Here is a 19,949-nt window from a genome sequence, read left to right as displayed (position 1 = left end):
GCTGATGGCAAGTCGGAGAACTGTGTGAGGTCCCAAGGTACTTCGAAGGGGTCTGAAGGCATCATTGTCCTACACACTATGTTTCTTGTATCTTGTATCTTCTTTAATAAATGTCTCTATTTTTCCTATTACATGGCTGAATACCTTCTGGACAGACCTTATATATATATACTCAAAAGAAATGAAAACATAAGTTCATAGAGAAACTTCTACATAAATGTTTATAGTGGCATTATTTATAGTAACCACATGGCAAAAACAATGCCTCTTGAATAAATAATCAATGGTTTGGACAAACAAAATGTGGTATAGCCATACAACAGAATATTATTTGGCTATAGAAGGGAATGAAATACTGATACATGCTATAGATGAACCTGGATGAACCTTAAAAAAATTATGCCAAGTGAAAGAAGTCAGTCACAAAATACCATGCATTGTATGATTCCAGTTATAAAATGACCAGAATAGACAAAATTGTAGAGGTAGAAAGTAGATTCATGGTTGTTTAGCACAGGGAAAATGCGAGGCATAAGGGTTACAGTGAGTGGGCACAGGGCTGAAAATTAATTGTGGTGATAGTTGTACAATACTGTGAATATTCTATAAATCCTTGAATTGTACCTTTTAAATGGGTGCATATAGAATATGTGAGTTATACATCAATAAAATTGTTACAAAAATTACTAAATATTGGGAAAACTACAAAGCTATGAAAACTTATTATTTAATGGGGTTGGCCTCTCTCAATAATATTACTGTGGCCTTGGAGTTGTAAAAGGGGGGTTGGAGTACTGACTGATTCTGGGATGTTGCCATCATGGTAATTTCGTAGGTTTTCACTGAACTTTGTGCTACTTTGGATTTAAACATCATTCACTCTTGAGCATACTTTATTTATATATTTTCAGTTTTATTTTTTATTATTCAAATACATTTGTCTCCATTTTCCCGCCACCACTTTCCCCTGCCCAACCCACCCCCACCTCCTACCCTCAATCCCTCCCCACTTTGGCTTGTCCATGGGTCCTTTATACATGTTCCTCGATTTGACCCTTCCCCTTCTTTTCCCCGTTACTCCCCTCCCACCTCCCATCTCATTACTGTCCGTTTGTTTTTTCTTTCAATGATCATACTTTAGAATTTTCATCTTTAAGAATTTTTATTATCCTAAATTGGCTGTCTCTAGACAAAAAGGAATAAATAATGCATCAAGTGATGCAAAAGTAGATTGATAATGTATAACATCAAATGCTTACAAAGGTATGTATCCATATGGAGACACATTTCTGCTATATACAGATTAAAAAGAGATAAATGTCCCATTTTTGCTTTTTGCCGTCATTTTTGCTGTCATTTTCTGTATCTGCAATTAAGGATCAACAACCAAATGTTCGATACCCTGGATTCAGCTAACTTTCCAACAGAAATAACCTGTCAGAAATGGGAAAAATCATGTGTGCAGTTGGTAGTACATCAGAATTGTTCAATTCTGTAGCAATAACAATTTTAACAGCATATCAGTGCACACTGTGGCAGAGAATCTGATTTCAGTTTATGTTTACCTAAATTTAGCACAATATAAGATGTAAAATGAGATGTTCAACTACAAATTGACACATAGTTTGGTGACACAGCAAAAATATTTAATTTGAGGATTGTCCTATGACATGGAGAACCTCCCCCAACAACATAACAGCTTTCTCTGACACATGCAACATGAAAAACTACCTGTCTTTTTTCACCCATGCAACACTGTGAAGTCTAATTTATAACAAAGCTTGTAATGGGCTCTGCGATGTGCTGTACAGGTGAAGATTTTGATAATATCATTGAAAACCAAAAACAAAAATGCAACCTGTTTGTAAATTTGTTATCTTCATAAAATAGAATCTCATTATTTTTTTTCCACCTCTTTGATTATTTTATCTTCTAGCCTGGATGCATTATCCTCCAGAATCTAAAACTCACATAAAACATAATGAAAAAGAATGAAATTCTGTTCATGATAATGTATTGTTAGTTTTATTAATTTCTGAATCAGAGAGAACTGAATATTTCGCAGCTAACAACCAGTAGTGAAAACAAATGCAGATACAGGCAACATAGGGTATCATCAGGGGCTGAACACTGCAGAGCCCTGGTTTTCTTGCCCATGTGGCTCATCTTGAGCAAGTCATAACACTCCAAACATCAGTCTTTCCTTTTTTAAAGAAAAGGCTATTTGGACCAGATAGACTCTATCTAGATAACATATTTTTAAAAGCTTTGGCAGTCTTTTATTCTGTGATATGGCACTGGATAGTCCAAAAGATTAACAGAGAGAATAGAATGTATGTCCTTTCTCCCATCTTTTAATTAAGCCACCTTTATTAGAGTTTATTTGCTAAGAGTTTTAAGCAGTTACGATTTTAAGCCAATAAAAATGAAATAATTGAAGCCTGTTCAGGTATTGTTGCAAAGAGGCCTATTATATATGTAATAAACACGTAAAACTGATAAAAGAGACCCTATTCCACAAAACACTGATTAATGGACATACTACCTGAGAATGTGTTAGAGAAAAGCAGTTTACTTTATTTCTTCATGGCTGACTAAGTTAATTATATTTAAGTCTATATCAGAGTCAATGATATAAAAATTTTCCTAATGTTGCTTTAGAAGATTTTTTTTGGTATTATTTTCTCTTTCCCTTTTATAAGTACTATTCTTTACTGGTGATAACACCTAAATTCTGTATAACACCTGATATCTGAGGCAATTTATATTGACTCTTTTTACCAGTTATATCAGCTGTGTCACCCTAACTTTGACGAACTAATAGTTTATTTTTATAATACCTTGGAATATTAAAACAAAAAATATAGTCTATAATATGTAGTATGTACATAAATACATATATTCTAGGTATAGAGTATATAATGCATACTATACCCTACACACATATACATATATGCATACACACATACATGTATATGTGTATATGCACATGCATATATGTATGTATGTGTATATGTATATGTGTGTATATATATATGGAGAGAGAGGGAGCCATGGAAAACCAGAACTCACTATTTGGACATGAAAGTGGCTTATAGCAATTGATTACTATCCCAGTTTTTCTTCAATTTTCCAATAATGGAATAAATGTAATTCCATCTGATACATCCAGTCTACTTCAAAATGGTAAGGTAGAATTATTTAGTTTGTGAAGGCAACTCTCAGTATCAGGCCTATCTTACATCCTACCTTCTTACCACTACCTACTGTCTCTGATAAATAAAGAAATCTGATGAGCCCTGACTCATGTGGCTCAATGTGCTGGGTATCTTCCCATAAAATGAAAAGTCACTGGTTTGATTCCTGGTCAAGGCACATGCCTAGCTTGCAGGCCAGGTTTCTGGCTGGGGGCATGTGAGAAGCAACTGATTGACGTTTCTCTTGCACATTGATCCCTCTCTTTCTCTCTCAACAAAAACAAATAAATACAACCTTAAAAAAAATCTGAATTTGAAGTTTCTGAACACAGTTTGGGGAAGCTAACTATTTTGGGGAGGCAAAGTTGTCCTTATTGGAATTCCATTTTTTTATGTGTTTTTTTCTCCCAGTAGCAGAAAGAGAGACTTCAACATATATCTACAAATTGGCTGCCTAGATTTGGAATCAAATACTTCTCCTGAATGAAGCTATAGAACCCTAGGGCTTTAGCTTAAATAACACCTCATTTAAAATTGTACCAAACAACACATGATGATGACTTTGCAAACTGATGCTAATTCAGGGAAGACAGGGGATAATGGTAATATATGGAAATCCCAGAGCTCTCACATTTCTCTAAGACAGAAATAGATCTTTTTCAATGTCAGTTAGCAGCATTATTTCATACTGCTCTTACACATTTTACACACTCTTACTCTACATGGTAGCTATGGAAATGGAGTATTAGAGAACTAGAAGGACATTAAATGGCCCTTTAAAACATGACAACAGACACACCTCATCAACATTAGTGAATGATACTCGGAAATAGTAGTCATTAAATCTAGAGTTTTGCTTCTCCACTCATTAATTGTGTGCCTTTGGATAAGTCATATGTACTCTAATTCTCACTTTTATTATCCTTAAAATAGGGGATTTAGATGAACTCTCACATGTTTTCCAGGACCAATTTTGATATTTGCATAATTTTTTATAGCTTATAAAATATTTCTACAAAAATCTTATACTATTTAATTCATACACTTCTGTTTGTTATTTATGACACTCCTCTTTTACAAATAACCACAGTGAGGCCTCCCTAAGAAAACCTTATAATAATTGTGCTTGTCATTCAAATTTCCTTTAAAATTATTCAACTGCCGTGGGCACTAATGTGGTTATCTTAACACATATTATTTAAGTGTATATGGTTTTCTACAATATTATATATCAATTTTTATGTTATATATTATAGGGGGAAAAACTAAGGGGCAGAGAAATTATGTGGATCCCAATAATAAAAACATTTCTATCATTCATTTAAAATTTACTGTGTGGCATATACCATACTAAAGTATTATATATAGATGATTTCTCATTCAAATATCCTTCAAGTGGGTAGTAATGTTATCCCTGTTTTACAGCTGAGAAAAATAAAACTTGAAATATTATTATATCTTCAAAGTTTGTACAACCAGCAAGAGGGAAGAGTCATGTTTGGAACTTGGATAAAAATGGTTCCAAAGCTGGTGTTCTCTAAAATATAGCACTCTGTACTTCTCTTTTTCCATAAAATGAACAAGTATATACAAATGTAACTATACATACAGTCAAATGTTAAATCCAACAGGTGCAGTTAAACAAGGAATGCAATATTTCTTGTTAAATAATGGTGTTCTCAGCACATGGCCTGTCATTCTCTGAGCTTAGGTTGTTCTCATTCTATTCTTCTAAACAGATGCTCAAGGCCTTGCCTTAATTCCAAATAAGATGAACCCATTCATAAGATATCTATATTCTTTTATGCTAAAAAGAAGAAATTTAATTTCCCTCTTCAGAGGATCAGACTGCAAGTGCATAAGCTAGTAATTAACCATTACCAAATGATATGTGTTATACTGTTGAAGAAGGCCAGGGAGTCCTGCACAATTATCTTTTCTCAGAAGGCTCCTAGGAGCAATTCCCTTTCTTACAGAACAGCAGTATCAGAAGGTAAGGAGATAAAGTCATAAAAATTGAAAAGCTTAAATTTCTCTGGAATAAAAAAGAATAACCATTACATGCATATAACAACAGAGAAAGAGACAAAACAGCCCCTTTAATCTCTCTCAAATGGGCCTTTGATATTTTAAAATAGAGAAATAACTTTTATTTTTATGCTTTTTCAATGCTATCAAAATACATGAGCTTATATTTTAATTTACTTAAGTACTGAATGGTATGCTAGTCACATTTTGGTGGGATTAATGTTGGAAATTATATCTCTAAAGTGCATAATTGAAACTTTTTCCCTCTCACTCATGGTGAAGTCATCTGTGAAAGACACAGCAATTGCTAGGAGTCCCCATGGTGTTTGAGTTTGGGCCTCTGCACACCTCCAGTTTATTTTTAAATGTAAAAGAGAATAAAGAATAGAATATGTTTATACATTTTCCTGAATGCATATAAACAAGCACAATATTTCCCGCTTTTTAAAAAAAGATTTTATTTATTTATTTTTAGATAGAGGAGAAGGGAGAGAGAAAGAGAAGGAGAGAAACATTGATGTGTGAGAGAAACACCAATTGGCTGCCTCTTGCACACACCCCAGCTGGGACTGGTTTGCAACCCAGGCATGTGCTCTGACTGGGCATTGGACCGACGACCTTCTGCTTGGTGGACAACGTTCCACCATCCGAGAGCCACACTAGTCAGGGCTGAAGGCACAGTATTTTAAAATATTCTTGGGACAATTTGAAGGTTTTAATTACCTATGGTTTACCAGGACCATCTTTGCTGTAAATATGTTTAATTCTAAGAAGTAAAATAGCAAAGCAGATGAATGAGACAACACCTGGAGTGGGCGGGTGGTCTAGAGCAGGCAGTCACAGAGACTTATTTTTGTATGATTTTGCCCTATACCCCCACATTGCTTTACAACTAGTTTTAGTTCCCTAATGTAGGTCTTTCATTGCAATCTCTATCAGGACTCACTCTTTGCCCCGTACAACAGGGAATTCAATTCTGCCCTATCTCCCCTGCTTTGCCTCTAACTCCCAAGCTGCGGCCTGACTCCCTTTCCTGCATGCCTGACTTCTAGCTGCGCAGTTAAGGTTCAGAGCAAGTAGCTGCCTATACCTTAGTCCATTATCCAAGTTTTTTCATACACATTTGTAATGTGAGGCTGTGAAGGCATAAGAGAGTAAGTGGTTACTCGATTTCAGAAAGTTTAAAAACTATTATGGCAAAAATGTCTTGTTGTGATGACAAATCGGGTTCTATGATATACGTCAACTCATAGTTTGGTCATTTCACAAATCAGGAAAAGTAAGCATTATTTTGCTAGTCATAACATTTTAGTCAATCAAATAATCCAAAATATTAATTATAATAATATTGTCCTGATTGCAAAAGAAATTTATGGTAATATACAAAATATCCAGTAACAGTAAACAACATGCGATCTATTGAGCACTATGTGCTAAGGACTTTGCATCTGTTTCTCTAACACCACTCAGGTGGGAAGCAGCAAAGTCTATGATTCTAACACGTAAACTATCAGTTCCCAAAGCAAAAGTGCCTCCACCCAAGTTAACTGCTACAAACATTGTATTCTATGTTTCCAATATTCTGGTTGTGTTGTACATCTGTATTTATTTTTTGAGATAGGTATGCAATAAATGTTTATTTTTATCTTATAAATAAATATATACTCAAAACAAAGCAGAAAATTTGATTTTTATTTGTTTGTTTGCAACTCTAACCCTTCCATGGTTTATCCACTTCTCAGGGTCTCAGCATATCTCCTCCTGATAACTTTCTGATTTATATCTCAGGGACTTTTCCTCCCTAACCTTCACTCTAGTTTTCCTCTTAACTGGACTTTAACTCCATCATACCTGAAAACTCCTTTGCCAAATTGGTTCCTGCTCATAAACTCACTGAGGTTTAACCACATCACTCATCATCCAATCTGGGGACCTTGGCTCGTCCCCTTCTTCACCTATCTCACTTTATTCCAGTGGATTTTGACTTGAACTGCTTCTTGTATCTAGTTTTTCTTTTCTACCATCTTCGATTTATGATAAGAATTTTATTTATTACTTTAATTTTTAATCACAAAAGTACACATGAACTCATTGTTCTTTTTTAAAGTTCCAAGTATATCAACAAAGCTGAAATCACTTGACTACTATCCTAACCCTAGTTCCCTTGCCCACTCCCTGTAGATAGTCTTATGAACTGTTATGTGTTTTATGGTACACTTTCAGACTTTTGAAAACTATTTTTAAACTACAAACTTTACACGCATATAAAATAGATGCAGCTGTGTGTGACTGATTGTGTACATTTAATAGAAATGGTGTAACTGTATATGTGTATTTCTGCAACTTGCTTTCTTAACTCAATAATATCTTTGGATCCATTCATATAGATACATACATACATATCCATACATACACGTAGATATAGCCTCTGTACTGGTCCATATGTCTCTGACCTTGTCCTTCTCTGCTCACTCTCAAAGAGTAGCTAGAATGAGCCTGATAAAACATGGGTTAGACCAAGTTGCCTCTCTACTCTACATCCTCCAATGTTTCTGTAAGAGATAAAGGGTTTACAGTGGTCTTCAGTGTAAAGTGTACCTTACCATGTGTCCAATCTCAACATCCATTATTTTCCCTCCCTACCTCACTTTACTTCACCCATACCACTTCCCTCCTGTGCTTCAACATGTTTGGCATGCTGCCAATCAGGGCTCTTAGACAGCAAATCTTAACTCAAACATCACCTGCACAGTGAAATTTTCCTGGCTACCTGCTCTAAAATTTCCACTTTCTCATATATACCTACCCACTTTCCAATTTTCCATTATACTTAGCAACATCTAGCTTAGTACTTTACTTATATATATATTTTTGTTTACTTTGTGTCCTCTCTTAAGAATGTAGGCTCCACCAAGACAGATTTTTATCTGTTTTGTTCATTGCCATAAATCCAGTGCCTAGCATAGTGCCTGGCACATAGGAGTTCAACAAGTTTTATGTATGAAGAAATGAATGAATGAATGAATGGTTATGGAATATGGTATAGACCAGATAGGATTCTCTGTTGTGATATATTGGTTTTCCAGTTGAGTGTTTTCATTGCAGTTATCCTGCAGCATAAGCATTATGCCATGGACTTTCAGTGGTGCTTTATTTCAGTATCAGCCTTCTAGACATTAATATTTTAAATTATCCTATATTTCTTAAAGAAATGCCAGTGCCATTGAGACACATGGACTTCCTCAATAGCATGGTGTCAGGAAATTTGTAAAACTGTATTCACTTTGTCTACTAATGAGTCACTGTAAATGGTCTAGAACAAGGGTTCATAACATTTATGATCATAAATTCCTTCGAGAATCTATTGAAAGCTTATACTTATATTTCCAAATCATTTCAAAATAGGAGGTAAGGTGGGTTAGAAAATGTAAACACAACTTAAGACATTTTTTAAAATAATCAAATCAGGCAATGGAGACAGAGTTGAACTTAAGGATATGGCTGATATACAAAATGTGTTCCTTAAAGAAAGCCCTGAAGCGCAAATGGAGATGGGCCCACGTTTTATCGCTGAGCTTGTTATTATTCAGAATATTATGGCTTTCAATACTAATGAAGAATAAAACTATCTATTTTGTGCTATTAGAAAACTGCCAGTGTTTTACTGTATCTGTAATAAAAATTTAAAGTAGATTACAGTGATTTTCCCCAAAATAATATATAATTTTAATGAATATAAAACATCCCAATAGGTGGAACTGGTGTCAGGATAGGAAGAAAGATAAATGGAATGAAATAAAAGACTAGGAAGAGACCCAATTATATCAGTAGTAGTGTGGGATATTAAATTTGTGGGCAAAGTATAGGTTACTTAACATATGTTATTAGAACATGTAGTAGTTATTTAAAAAAGTAAATAATTTTGGCCCTTACCTTACACCTTCTAACAAATTACTTTTAGTCAGGTTAGATTTTAAAAGTAAAAGTAAAGCCACAGAACAATTAGAAGTAAGGTACACTTTTATGAAAACTTGATATATAAAAGGTTCTCCTCAGTATAACAAAGGCGGCCAAGACCATAAAAGTAAAGACTAATAGGTCTAATCACTTAAAATTTTTAAACTTTTATATATCAAAAATATAAAAAAGAAAAATGCCTAATATACTTATAAAATAAATATATGACCTGTGTATATATAAAGATACATACCTAAATGAATATATAGGTATACATCTTTATATATTTTCTTATATATATATATATATATATATATATATATACACACACATATATATATTATGTGTGTATGTGTATATACAGAGAGAGGGAAAAAGAACGTAAGAGAGAGCAAGAGCGAGCTTACAAATTAATAAGGAAAACCTGAACAGCATAAAAGAAAACAATGTCATAAACAATTCTTCCCAACAGAAAATTCAAATGTCAATAAACACATGGAAATATTCAACTACCCCATTAATTACATGAAGGCAAGGTAAAATATTGAGATGCCACTAAATCTGATAAATATTGAAAAATAATAAGCATTGTCAGTATGAGTATGGGAAACTGGTGCTTTTATATGCTATTGTGGGGGGTGAGGTGTAAACTGGTTCAAATTTTCAAGAAAGTGATTTAATAGTATGTATAAAAAGTCTAAAATTGTATTGGTTCTAGCAAGTCTTTCAGATTTAATACACATAAATAATTTGTAAGTTATGCAAACACATGACATCTTTGGTAACAGGGTTATTTTCTTTTTGGTTTAATTAACAAGATTAATATTTGTGTAGGAAAAAGAGATAAATATATACCACAGCATCATCAGTGGTGATCATGGGCGTCTGAAATCTCAGGGGATTTAGATTAGCTTCCTATTTGTGTGCCTGCGTGTTCTAATTAGGAGCCCTGCTGGAAACAAGAAGGCTACATCTATAAATATAGCCCTAAGATGGCTATTTTCAGAAGTCCAGTGGGTTTCCTGAGCACATTTAGTGTGTGTGACAGCTAAAAAGAGGGTAGCATGTTTAAGGAGGTGCAATGACTTCATGAGGATCAGTGAGCAAATTCTCATTAGTGCCAGTCAATTTCTAGTCCTCAAATACTTAATAGTGGACTAAACTCCCATCTAAGGAGCCTTTGTGATACAACGTGGCAGCTATGTCTCTGACTCCACGTGAGCCCTGAATCCTGTTTCCAAAGGGCGGCAAGAGAATTAGTGAACATTCACTCTCCATTAAACTCAAAAAGTTGCAGAATTTTTTTCTAAGATAGCATAAATATATTGAAGTACTAGGCTGAAAAACTTTGCGAATAGTGTTAGTGGTGAACAATTTAACATTCCTTACAGAAAAGGAGGCCTAAATTTCAATGACATAATTCAAATATTCAATAGTATTGTGAAGAAAATACAAATTCAATTTCAATGAGAAACCAATTTATGTCCCATTGCTTCTGAAATAAAGAAAATTCTGTTTTAATGAAGAAAAAGTTAACATTAAAGAAAATGCTTTAGCCTCAATTGGTGTGGCTCCTTGAGTTGGGTGTCATCCCACAAAGCAAAAGGTAGCCAGTTTGCTTCCCCATCAGGGCATAGGAGAAGACTGCAGGTTCAGGTCCTGGTCTGGACACTTAGAAGAGGCAACTAATCAATGTTTCTTTCTCACATCGATGTTTCTTTCCCCCTCTTTCTCCCTTCCTTTCCTCTCTCTAAAAACATACAGACATATATACATACATTTAAAAAAGAAAAACAAAAAGGAAATGCTTTAGATTCTTGATGCACCTTGGAAGATTTCTTTTCCTACCGCACTATGCTGGGCCCAATAAACAATTAACAGGCAGCATGAGGTGGATTTAAGAATTTAGTTCTGGAGCTCCTACACTTACTATAAGATGTCCTGTAACCTACTCTCTGTGCCTCAGTTACCTAATTCATAAAATAAGGATAGCAATAGCAAGTTCATATGGGTTTTCCAAGGAGTAAATAAATTAATGAGAATATTTATTATGTGGCATCTAAGAAGAATAAGCCATGTTCAAAAAGGTGCTGACTAATAATGAGTATTTAATAATAAATTATGAACAAAATGATAATGCAAGATGGATAAATTATAAATGGAAACATAGTGAATCTTTAACATTTCCTAGACATGACAAGGTTCCCAGGCACGCAGTAAAATATTCAAAGAAAAATATGCATGAAAACAGAACAACAGGAGCAGCACGGCATATAACGAAGATTAATTAACTGACAACAAATAATATTTGAACAACTGGAGTTCAGAGGCAAGAGTAGTAATTAAGATTTCTAGAGAAGGTCGGGTTAAAATTAGCCCTAGAAATAGGAAAAGGATTTTGTTTTCTAGAAAGAAAGTACGAGTACAAAATGTTTAACTACAGTTTGTAACTGAAAGGAACCAAATTTTCTCATCTAATATTTTTATATTATTTCTTATTCTGACTCTTCTTTCTCTCCTCCTCCACGGGAATACATTTGTAATATAATTTGCTTTTTGTTACTGAATTGACAGATGCTTGTATTTTCCTTCCATTAAAAAATGTATGAAAAACTTCAAAACTATACACAAGTAGAAAACAGTATAATGAACCCCCATATTTCTTAATTTAGCTTCAAACTAGTTATCAATATTCTGACACTTTTGTTCCATGTGATATATTGATTAGCATATAACTCCAAACATTGGGCTCTTTGATATGACCAGCTTTAGATGTGTAGTTCAAAGGTATCTATGAAAATGTGACTTGTTTTATTATTGCACGGGATGCCCCAAAGGGGTCTTCTGGACTTTCTTCCTCACTTTGTGGAATAAGGAAGGACTAAAGGATTTTGTTCAAAACAAATAGTCTCCCATAAGTAGAATAACTCTTTTAAGCAAATTTTTTAAAAAATTGAATGATACTATAAATACACAAAAATCTGCAAATGAAAATTATACAGTTTTCAGTAATGAATACAAATGAATGCACCTGTATAACTACTACCCACTTCAAGAAATAGCCCATAACCCAGAAACTTCGCTGTGCTGTACTAGGTGTTATTATGCCCAAGTGTAGCTACTATTTTGACCTCTCACTAGAGGATCAGTTTTGTCTGTTTTTAAATTCATGCATATATATACATGTGCACACATACATACATATATGTGTGTATATAGATATGCACACACACATGCATATAGTACGCATTCTTTTGTGCCTATTTTACATGAACAACATGATGTTTAAGAGAAGCATTCATATTATTTTTACTATTGTATATTCTTCCATAGTATAAATATACCAAAGTGTATTTACCTACAATACTATATATAGGTTAATATTTGAGTTGTTTCTAATTTTTCAATATTATGAATAATACTGTTCCAAACTTCTTATATCTGTCTTTTGAAGCTGTTCAGGGCTACTGGATACAATCTTGGGTCATATGGAATGAATGTTCAGTTTTAATAGATTTGAAAAACAGTTATCCAGAGAGGATACACAAAATTATATCTCATTAGCAGTGTATAAGAGGAAAATATGACCAGCAACACTGAAAGGAAAAGAAATCAACAGAGACAAGAGAGAAGGGGGGGGCAGGGAAAGGGAAGGGAAGGGGAAAGTCAAGGAACATATAGCAAGGACTCATGGACAAAACCAAAGGGGAAGAGCTGAGGGAGGGAAGGAGGGAGGGGGCAAGGGAAAGAGGTGGGGGGGAGGCAGAGACAAATGTATTTAAAAAGTAAATAAAAATAAATAAAAATAAATAAGTAAAAAAAAACATAAAGAAAAAGATGACTGGTATTAATAAATAACTTCAAAAAAAAAAAAAAAAGAGTTCAACTTGTTCCAAATCCTTGCAATTGTCATTTAAAAAAAAAAATTTAGCCATTCTTGTGGGTGTGTAGTTGTATTTAATTTTCAGTTTTCCAGTGACCAATGAGGTAATGAAATGTGCATCTTCACTAAAAAGAGTAGCCTCTTTCATGAAATGCTTGGTCAAATTAATTGTCCAATGTTTAAAGGGGTTTTCTATTTTTTGCTTAATTGATTTGTGGGGCCTATATCTATATTTTGGAAATGAATTCTCTCTCCATCCTGAATACAGGCTCTGCATTCCAATTTCTGTTTACTGAGGACCACGGCAATAAGAGAACTGCTTAACCTTTAAGCTTAGCTATTAGCGAAGGCCTCAGGTGGAAAAGGGCTCACATCTCTGTTTCCTTTCTCTAGGAAATCTTGGCGCCATAGATCTTGGCATCACTCTTACTCTTAATCTTAATTTTCATTTCTTTAGATTTATAAAACTGCAGAAAACTCCAGGTCACCACAGTGTGCTCAGCCTCTCAGCCCATAACATTTACGGAATGATAAGAATGTCAGGATGAAAAGTTAAAAAAAAAAAATCTAAGTTCACTTGAATGTATTCGCCTTTTCATTGGGATCTTAGTACTCTGCCCTTGGCTGTCTTGGTTTCTGCCTTCCAACAGGAGGTTCTTTTATTAGTATTTTATTAAAATAGCTGTTTTACAGCAACGGTTACATAGAAGCTATTTCGCCATCACCGGGAGATGACTCTAGATGTAGAATTCAAAATCTGGGTGTTATTTCTAAAATGTTAGCAGAATTTTATGAGTGTGAAAATGTTAGATGGGAACTGAAAATCAATTTTAAAAAATCAGTCTTAAAAACACTATGACATTTAAAAATTTAAGAATTACTGCTTGGATATTTAAAGTGACTCATTAAGATCTCACACACTGTATATATCATCAGTACTGAAGGGGTTCAGAGTGCGCCCCTCCGACATACGCTACTCTGACATAAAGATTATTTTGAGCTCAAGTAACTGAAAAGCAGCAGATACAAGGGAAAAAACTCTCTGCTTTCCCTGTCTCTACCGCAAGAACAGGATGATTCTTAATCACCAGAGACAGCTTTAGACTCTTACCAGCTTGAAGACAGCATCAGAATAATCTGCAAAACAAACCTTACTACTTAGCTCTTACCTTCCTAATTTCTTCAGTTTACCACCCCAAAGAGCAGTCTTTTTCCTTTGTCTTGTCACTTCTCTAAAAATTTATTGTTCTTTGTTTATTCTTATCACTCGTTTGATATACTCCTCGCTGTGCTCTTTCACTTGCATGTGTGAACACATGTGTTAATAAACTACATTTGGTTTTCTCTTGTTAACTTGTCTTTTGTCAGTTTATTTTGAAGGCCCAGCCACTGAACCTAAGAGGATAGAAGAACTTTTTTCTTCTTTACAGTTTTGGGAACTCAGATCAGATACCTGGGACATCTCACTTATCCTGAAGGCTACCACCAAATCTTGGGACTACTAATGAAGGCAGCAAAAAAGTAAGATTTCTTACCAAAATTAGCCTCCCAGATTTCTGTATGTAGGGTCCAATCAAGAAACGGTGGTAGAAATGTTCTCCTTTTCAAATTGAAATTAACAGGAGAAAACATTTGTGCCAGCTACTTCTTTGAGTGTGTGTGTGGCTTTATTTGTTATTAACATATTTCTCTTTCTGATAGACACAATTTCCCCTTGTCTCTTGTGTCATTTGTCATAAGGGGGAAAATCATAGGGTAAAACACAGGCATAAATCCTACAAGCCTGTCATTGGAGCTGAGCTCACAAACTTGTGAGTTTACACTTTTCATCAGACCAGTATGTTTAAACACACTTTGCTGTGGGTCACCAGCTAGCTGGCTAGATGCCTTGCTTTGGGTCTTGAGAGCTTCTCTTGAATCCGATGAAGGTATATGCTCCCTGGTTTTTCTGATTGCTGAGAGACACAGGTGTCAGGCCTAAATCTGCCAATGACCATCCCTCAAGCTGGGAACCCAAGACACATCCCTGCAGGCTGTGCCAGCTCTCAGGGGAATTTGTCCAAATAAGAGGCCTCAGCCCACAGGGGGCCTTTGTCATCTTTTCCCTTCATTGCCTTGTTTGTGCTGGGAAAATCTTATCCCATATCACCTACCTGGTATCATAGATTAGGGAGTGTGTGACTAAAGGTGTCTAATTTTTGTGGGAGACCCAATTTCCTTATAAAAAATTTCCTTTTGTGGGAGACAATTTCCATTGTCTATGACAATGGTCTTTGTTTTATTCCACTGACTTTGAGAATGACCTTTTGGATCATGAGGACTACATCATCGGCATCCACTCTAGCGGTACCTCTTGTGTCTATGGTAAAAATGTACTCTAAGCCTAGAGAGTTGCCTCAGAATTTTTCCATAAAAGGCATTCCAGTTTGTACCACATTTGGAATGGGTACACCTTTGAAGCCCCTACCCACTGAAGTCCTGATGGATTTTTGATTTGGAAAATATCTAAAAGGAGTTTTAGAGCATTCTTATCCTAAACAAATGTCCTATTGGTTTCTATGGGTAGATTGGATAAGAAAAAAAAAAGAGGCAAGGAATAGCAGAGTTCCCTTGCTGGCCCTTAACTAGATTAGCAAGTGGAGATCAGATTTATGATAGAAGTTAAGAAATGCGAAAGGCACTCAAGAAGTTGTGAGGCTTAGGTAATATGGAAAGCCAGGGGATAGTTTAGCAAAGTTCCCGGAGCACAGAGCAGTGCTGGAGTTACTGCCCTTTACTCTATTGTCAGGCTGCAACAGCTCCAGTCCTTCTCATACAAAGCTCTTTGTGAACATATCTTGAGTCTACCACCACAAAGAATTCCCTGAGCTGCCTACACTTAAGGAAAAGAAAAACTTCAATAGCAATTGTCCTAGATGGAAATCTTACCATGACTTTTCCATGTAAATAATAAGAAAAAAAGGTTTATCACAAAAAAAGCTACTACTTGGTACTTCTAAAGGGTCCTTAGCCCAAATTTTAGTCCACAGTATTCATAAGATTACATATTAACACAAATGAAAATCTTAAAGGTCTTCTGCATAAATATTGGTAAAAAGTTTTAGCCTTCATTGAACAGCTAATTTGTTCCATCTGCCAGAAATATAATTTGTTTTTTATTTACCTGTTGAATAATCTGCCTAGAAAAAAAATATGTCTTATCAGAATAATTATCTGTGTTTCATGTTTTTATCAGGTCTTTTATTATTTAAGGAAATCAGGGTACAAAGTCAATATTCAGAAATTGACGGCATTTTTGTACAACAATGAACTATCAGAAAGAGAAACTAGGAAAAAATCCCATTTGCTATAGCAACAAGAAAAATAAAGTACTTCGGAATAAATTTAATCAGGGAGGTAAAAGACCTATACTCAGAGAACTACAGAACACTGAAGAAAGAAATTAAGGAAGATACAAATAAATGGAAGTGTACACCATGTTCATGGATTGGAAGAATTAACATCATTAAAATGTCCATGCTACCCAAAGCAATCTATAGATTCAATTAATTCCTCTTAAAACACCAATGGCATACTTCTCTGATCTAGAACAAATATTTCAAATATTTATATGGTGTTGGGAAACACCCTGTCTGGTTTCAGGGACTGTAACCTCACTGACAGGTGAGAGGGCCCCAAAGCTGGAGTTAATCAAGGAGGCCTTGGGAAAACAGCCACTGAGGAGACGAAACCCATCCCTCACATCACCCTGCTTGGCCCTGTGAAGGTTGGTTAGTCAAAAATGAGTAAGATCTCTCACGAGGAGTGATGACCTAAGACAGACATGGCCAGTGTGGGCAACAGACAAGGACCTGGGGGACACAGAGAAGGGCAAAAAGGCCCGCACCCCTTGGATTGGCTTGGACATGGTCGGAGTCCTCATTCTATCTGACAGAAGTCTCCTTGTCTCTTGGTGGCTCTGTCCCGCCCACCTGGCTCAGGCCTGAAACAATACTAAAGGCAGGTACAGCCCTAAACTGGATCAGGCAGTTCCCAGGGACAATCAGGCCTAGAATTAACTTCCTAGATGCATGCTTTGTTCTTCTTTCAAAAGCGATGATATCTGGCTCATATTGGGAAGGAGATTTACATTATTCACAGATCCTGACCTGATGCAGATCTCTTGTATTCCTTCAATTATAACCTACGATCTCTGTCTGTTTTCTGCAAACATAGCCTTTTGACATTGATTGATGAGCTTTTCTGTATACCCTGTGCAAATGGTTCTCAATGAAAGATTTTGGACGTGGGTGCTTGGGGTCTTCTCCACTAGAGGGAAGAGCTATGTCCCCTCTCCTGGCAAACAGAGAAGTGTTTGCAACGACTCGTGTGTATTCCCCCATCTCTGACAACCCCAGGACGGGCTCTGCGGGATTCAGAGCCCCGCTCCCTCCTCAGCTGGGTCCACACTGTAACCCTCAGATCCAGGAGTGCTCCACACTGCGCTCTTCTGTGATAATATGGGACCAAAAAAGAGCCAAATACCCTCAGGAATTTTGAGAAAGAATAATAAGTTGGAGGGATCACAATACCTGATATAAAACTATAGTACAAAATAGCTTGGTACTGGCTTAAGAACAGACACATAGAACAATGGAACAGAACAGAGAGCCCAGAAATAAACCCATGTCAATATGGTCAATTTATACTTGACAGAAGGGGCACATGCATACAAAGGAGTAAAAATAGTCTGTTCAATAAATGGTGTTGGGAGAACTGAACTGGTACATGTATAAAAAGGAAACTAGACTACCAACTTACACCATACATCAGAATAAAAAATGTATAAAAGACTTAAATATAAGTCATGATACCATACAACTCCTAGAGGAAAACACAGGTAGTAAAATTTCAGATATCCCACATAGCAATATTTTTGCCAATATATCTCCTAGAGCAAAGGAAATAAAGGGAAAAAAACCCAAGTGACCAGAGGGGAGGGAGAAAAGAATAATGGTGGAAAGAAGGGGAAGGGACTAGACAAAAGACATGCATGAATGACCCATGGACATGGACAACCGTGTGGGAGTTGACTGTGGGAGAGGGGGTGGGGTGGGCAGAGGAGGGCAAAGGGATGAAAAATTGGGGCAACTGTAACAGAATAACAGTAACAAACAAATAAACAAAAAATAACCAAATGGTACTGTAATGGGGCATAGATAGGCCCCCCCCAGGAGGTATTTGTGACAGGTCCAGAGACCGGGGTGTCCAAGAAAAATATATTCTCCCCACCCCAGGGCAGGCTGCCATGGGGGATCAGAGCCTTGAGCAGGGCCACTAAGAGTCACTTTGCATGTCAATAACTGGATAGCTTCTTTCTTCATATGCAAAGAGGGTTATTTTGCATATCACCCAGGCTAATCAGGAAGGTTTGAAAGACTTAATGCAGAATGTAACTGAGAGAGGAAGGAGGAGAGACTGGGGCCTGCAGGAAATACAATGGGACACAGACTCTGGGGAACAGTGTGAAGACCATGCAGGAAGAAAAGGGAGAAAGGACTCTTGCTAGTGGGCCATGAGAAGGTGCCACATGGTTATGGATTAAGGGCTGTAGATCATGGCAACAAAGCAGATGGAGCTGAGAACTGTGAGAGGCATGCCTAGCCAAGCCCCAGACTTCTGTTCTTTTTCTTCTGAAGGATGGTGCCTCTGGGTGGCCTAACTGGGCAAAGGTGGGAAGGCAGGACTGTCTGTGTTAGTGGGTGTTTTAAAGGGATTTTGAGATTTAAGAGCAACATTTAGCCATTAATCAAACTTGTATAACTTTTGAATAAATAGTTCCTTTTCTTTTCACCAAACTCTGCCATTCAGAGCCATAATTCCAAGGGTAGTGGGTGAAAGACCTACAACCGAGGGACCCCGGGGAAGGGGGGCGATCATTGTTTCAGTAATAGCATCTGGGCAACCACCCCCACCACGGGTCCATTTGTTTGGTAATAGCACTACATCAAATTAAAAAGCGTCTGCATGACTAAAGGAACCCTCATCAAAATGAAGACGGAACTGACTGTATGGGAGAGCATCCTTGCCAAAGATACATCAGACAAGGTTTAATCTCCACTATCTATAAAGAACTCATACAACTCAACACCAGGAAGACAATCCAATTAAAAAAAAGGGCGAAGGACCTGAATAGACACTTCTCCAAGGAGGACATATAGATGGCCCTTAGATGTATATATGAAAAGATGCTCAACATCACTAGCCATCAGAGAGATACAAATTAAAACCACAATGAGATATCACCTTACACCTGCCAAAATGGCCATGATTAATAAATCAACAAACAAGTGCTGGCAAGGGCATGGAGAAAAGGGAACACTAGTGCACTGTTGGTGGGAATGCAGAAGGGTGCAGCCGCTGTGGAAAACAGTATGGAATTTCCTCAAAAAAATTAAAAATGGAAATGCCTTTTGACCCTGCAATTCCACCACTGGGAATATACCCTAAGAATCCCAAAACACCAATTCAAAAGAATTTATGCACCCCTATGTTCATAGTGGCACTATTTACAATAGCCAAGTGCTGGAAACGGCCTAAGTGTCCGTCAGTAAATGAGTGGATCAAAAAACTGTAGTTTATTTACAGAGTGGATTACTATAGACCAGAAAGAAAGAAACCCTACCTTTTGTTACAGCATGGATGGAACTGGAGAAGGTTATGCTAAGTGAAATAAGCAAGTTGTTGTTGGTGAAAGATGAATATCATATGCTCTCTCTTATAAGAGGGATCTAATGAACAAAATAAACTAACAAAGAAAATAGAACCAGAGGCATGGAAACATGGAACAGACTGCCAGGGGCCAGAAGGGAGAGGGGAGGGAATAATGGTGGAAAGAAGGGGAA

This window comes from Pteronotus mesoamericanus, unplaced genomic scaffold (genome assembly GCF_021234165.1).
Source record: "Pteronotus mesoamericanus isolate MK-2021 breed Mesoamerican mustached bat unplaced genomic scaffold, CSHL_Meso_final scaffold_651, whole genome shotgun sequence".
NCBI lineage: Eukaryota > Metazoa > Chordata > Mammalia > Chiroptera > Mormoopidae > Pteronotus > Pteronotus mesoamericanus.
Note: the sequence above shows the minus strand (reverse complement) of the source record.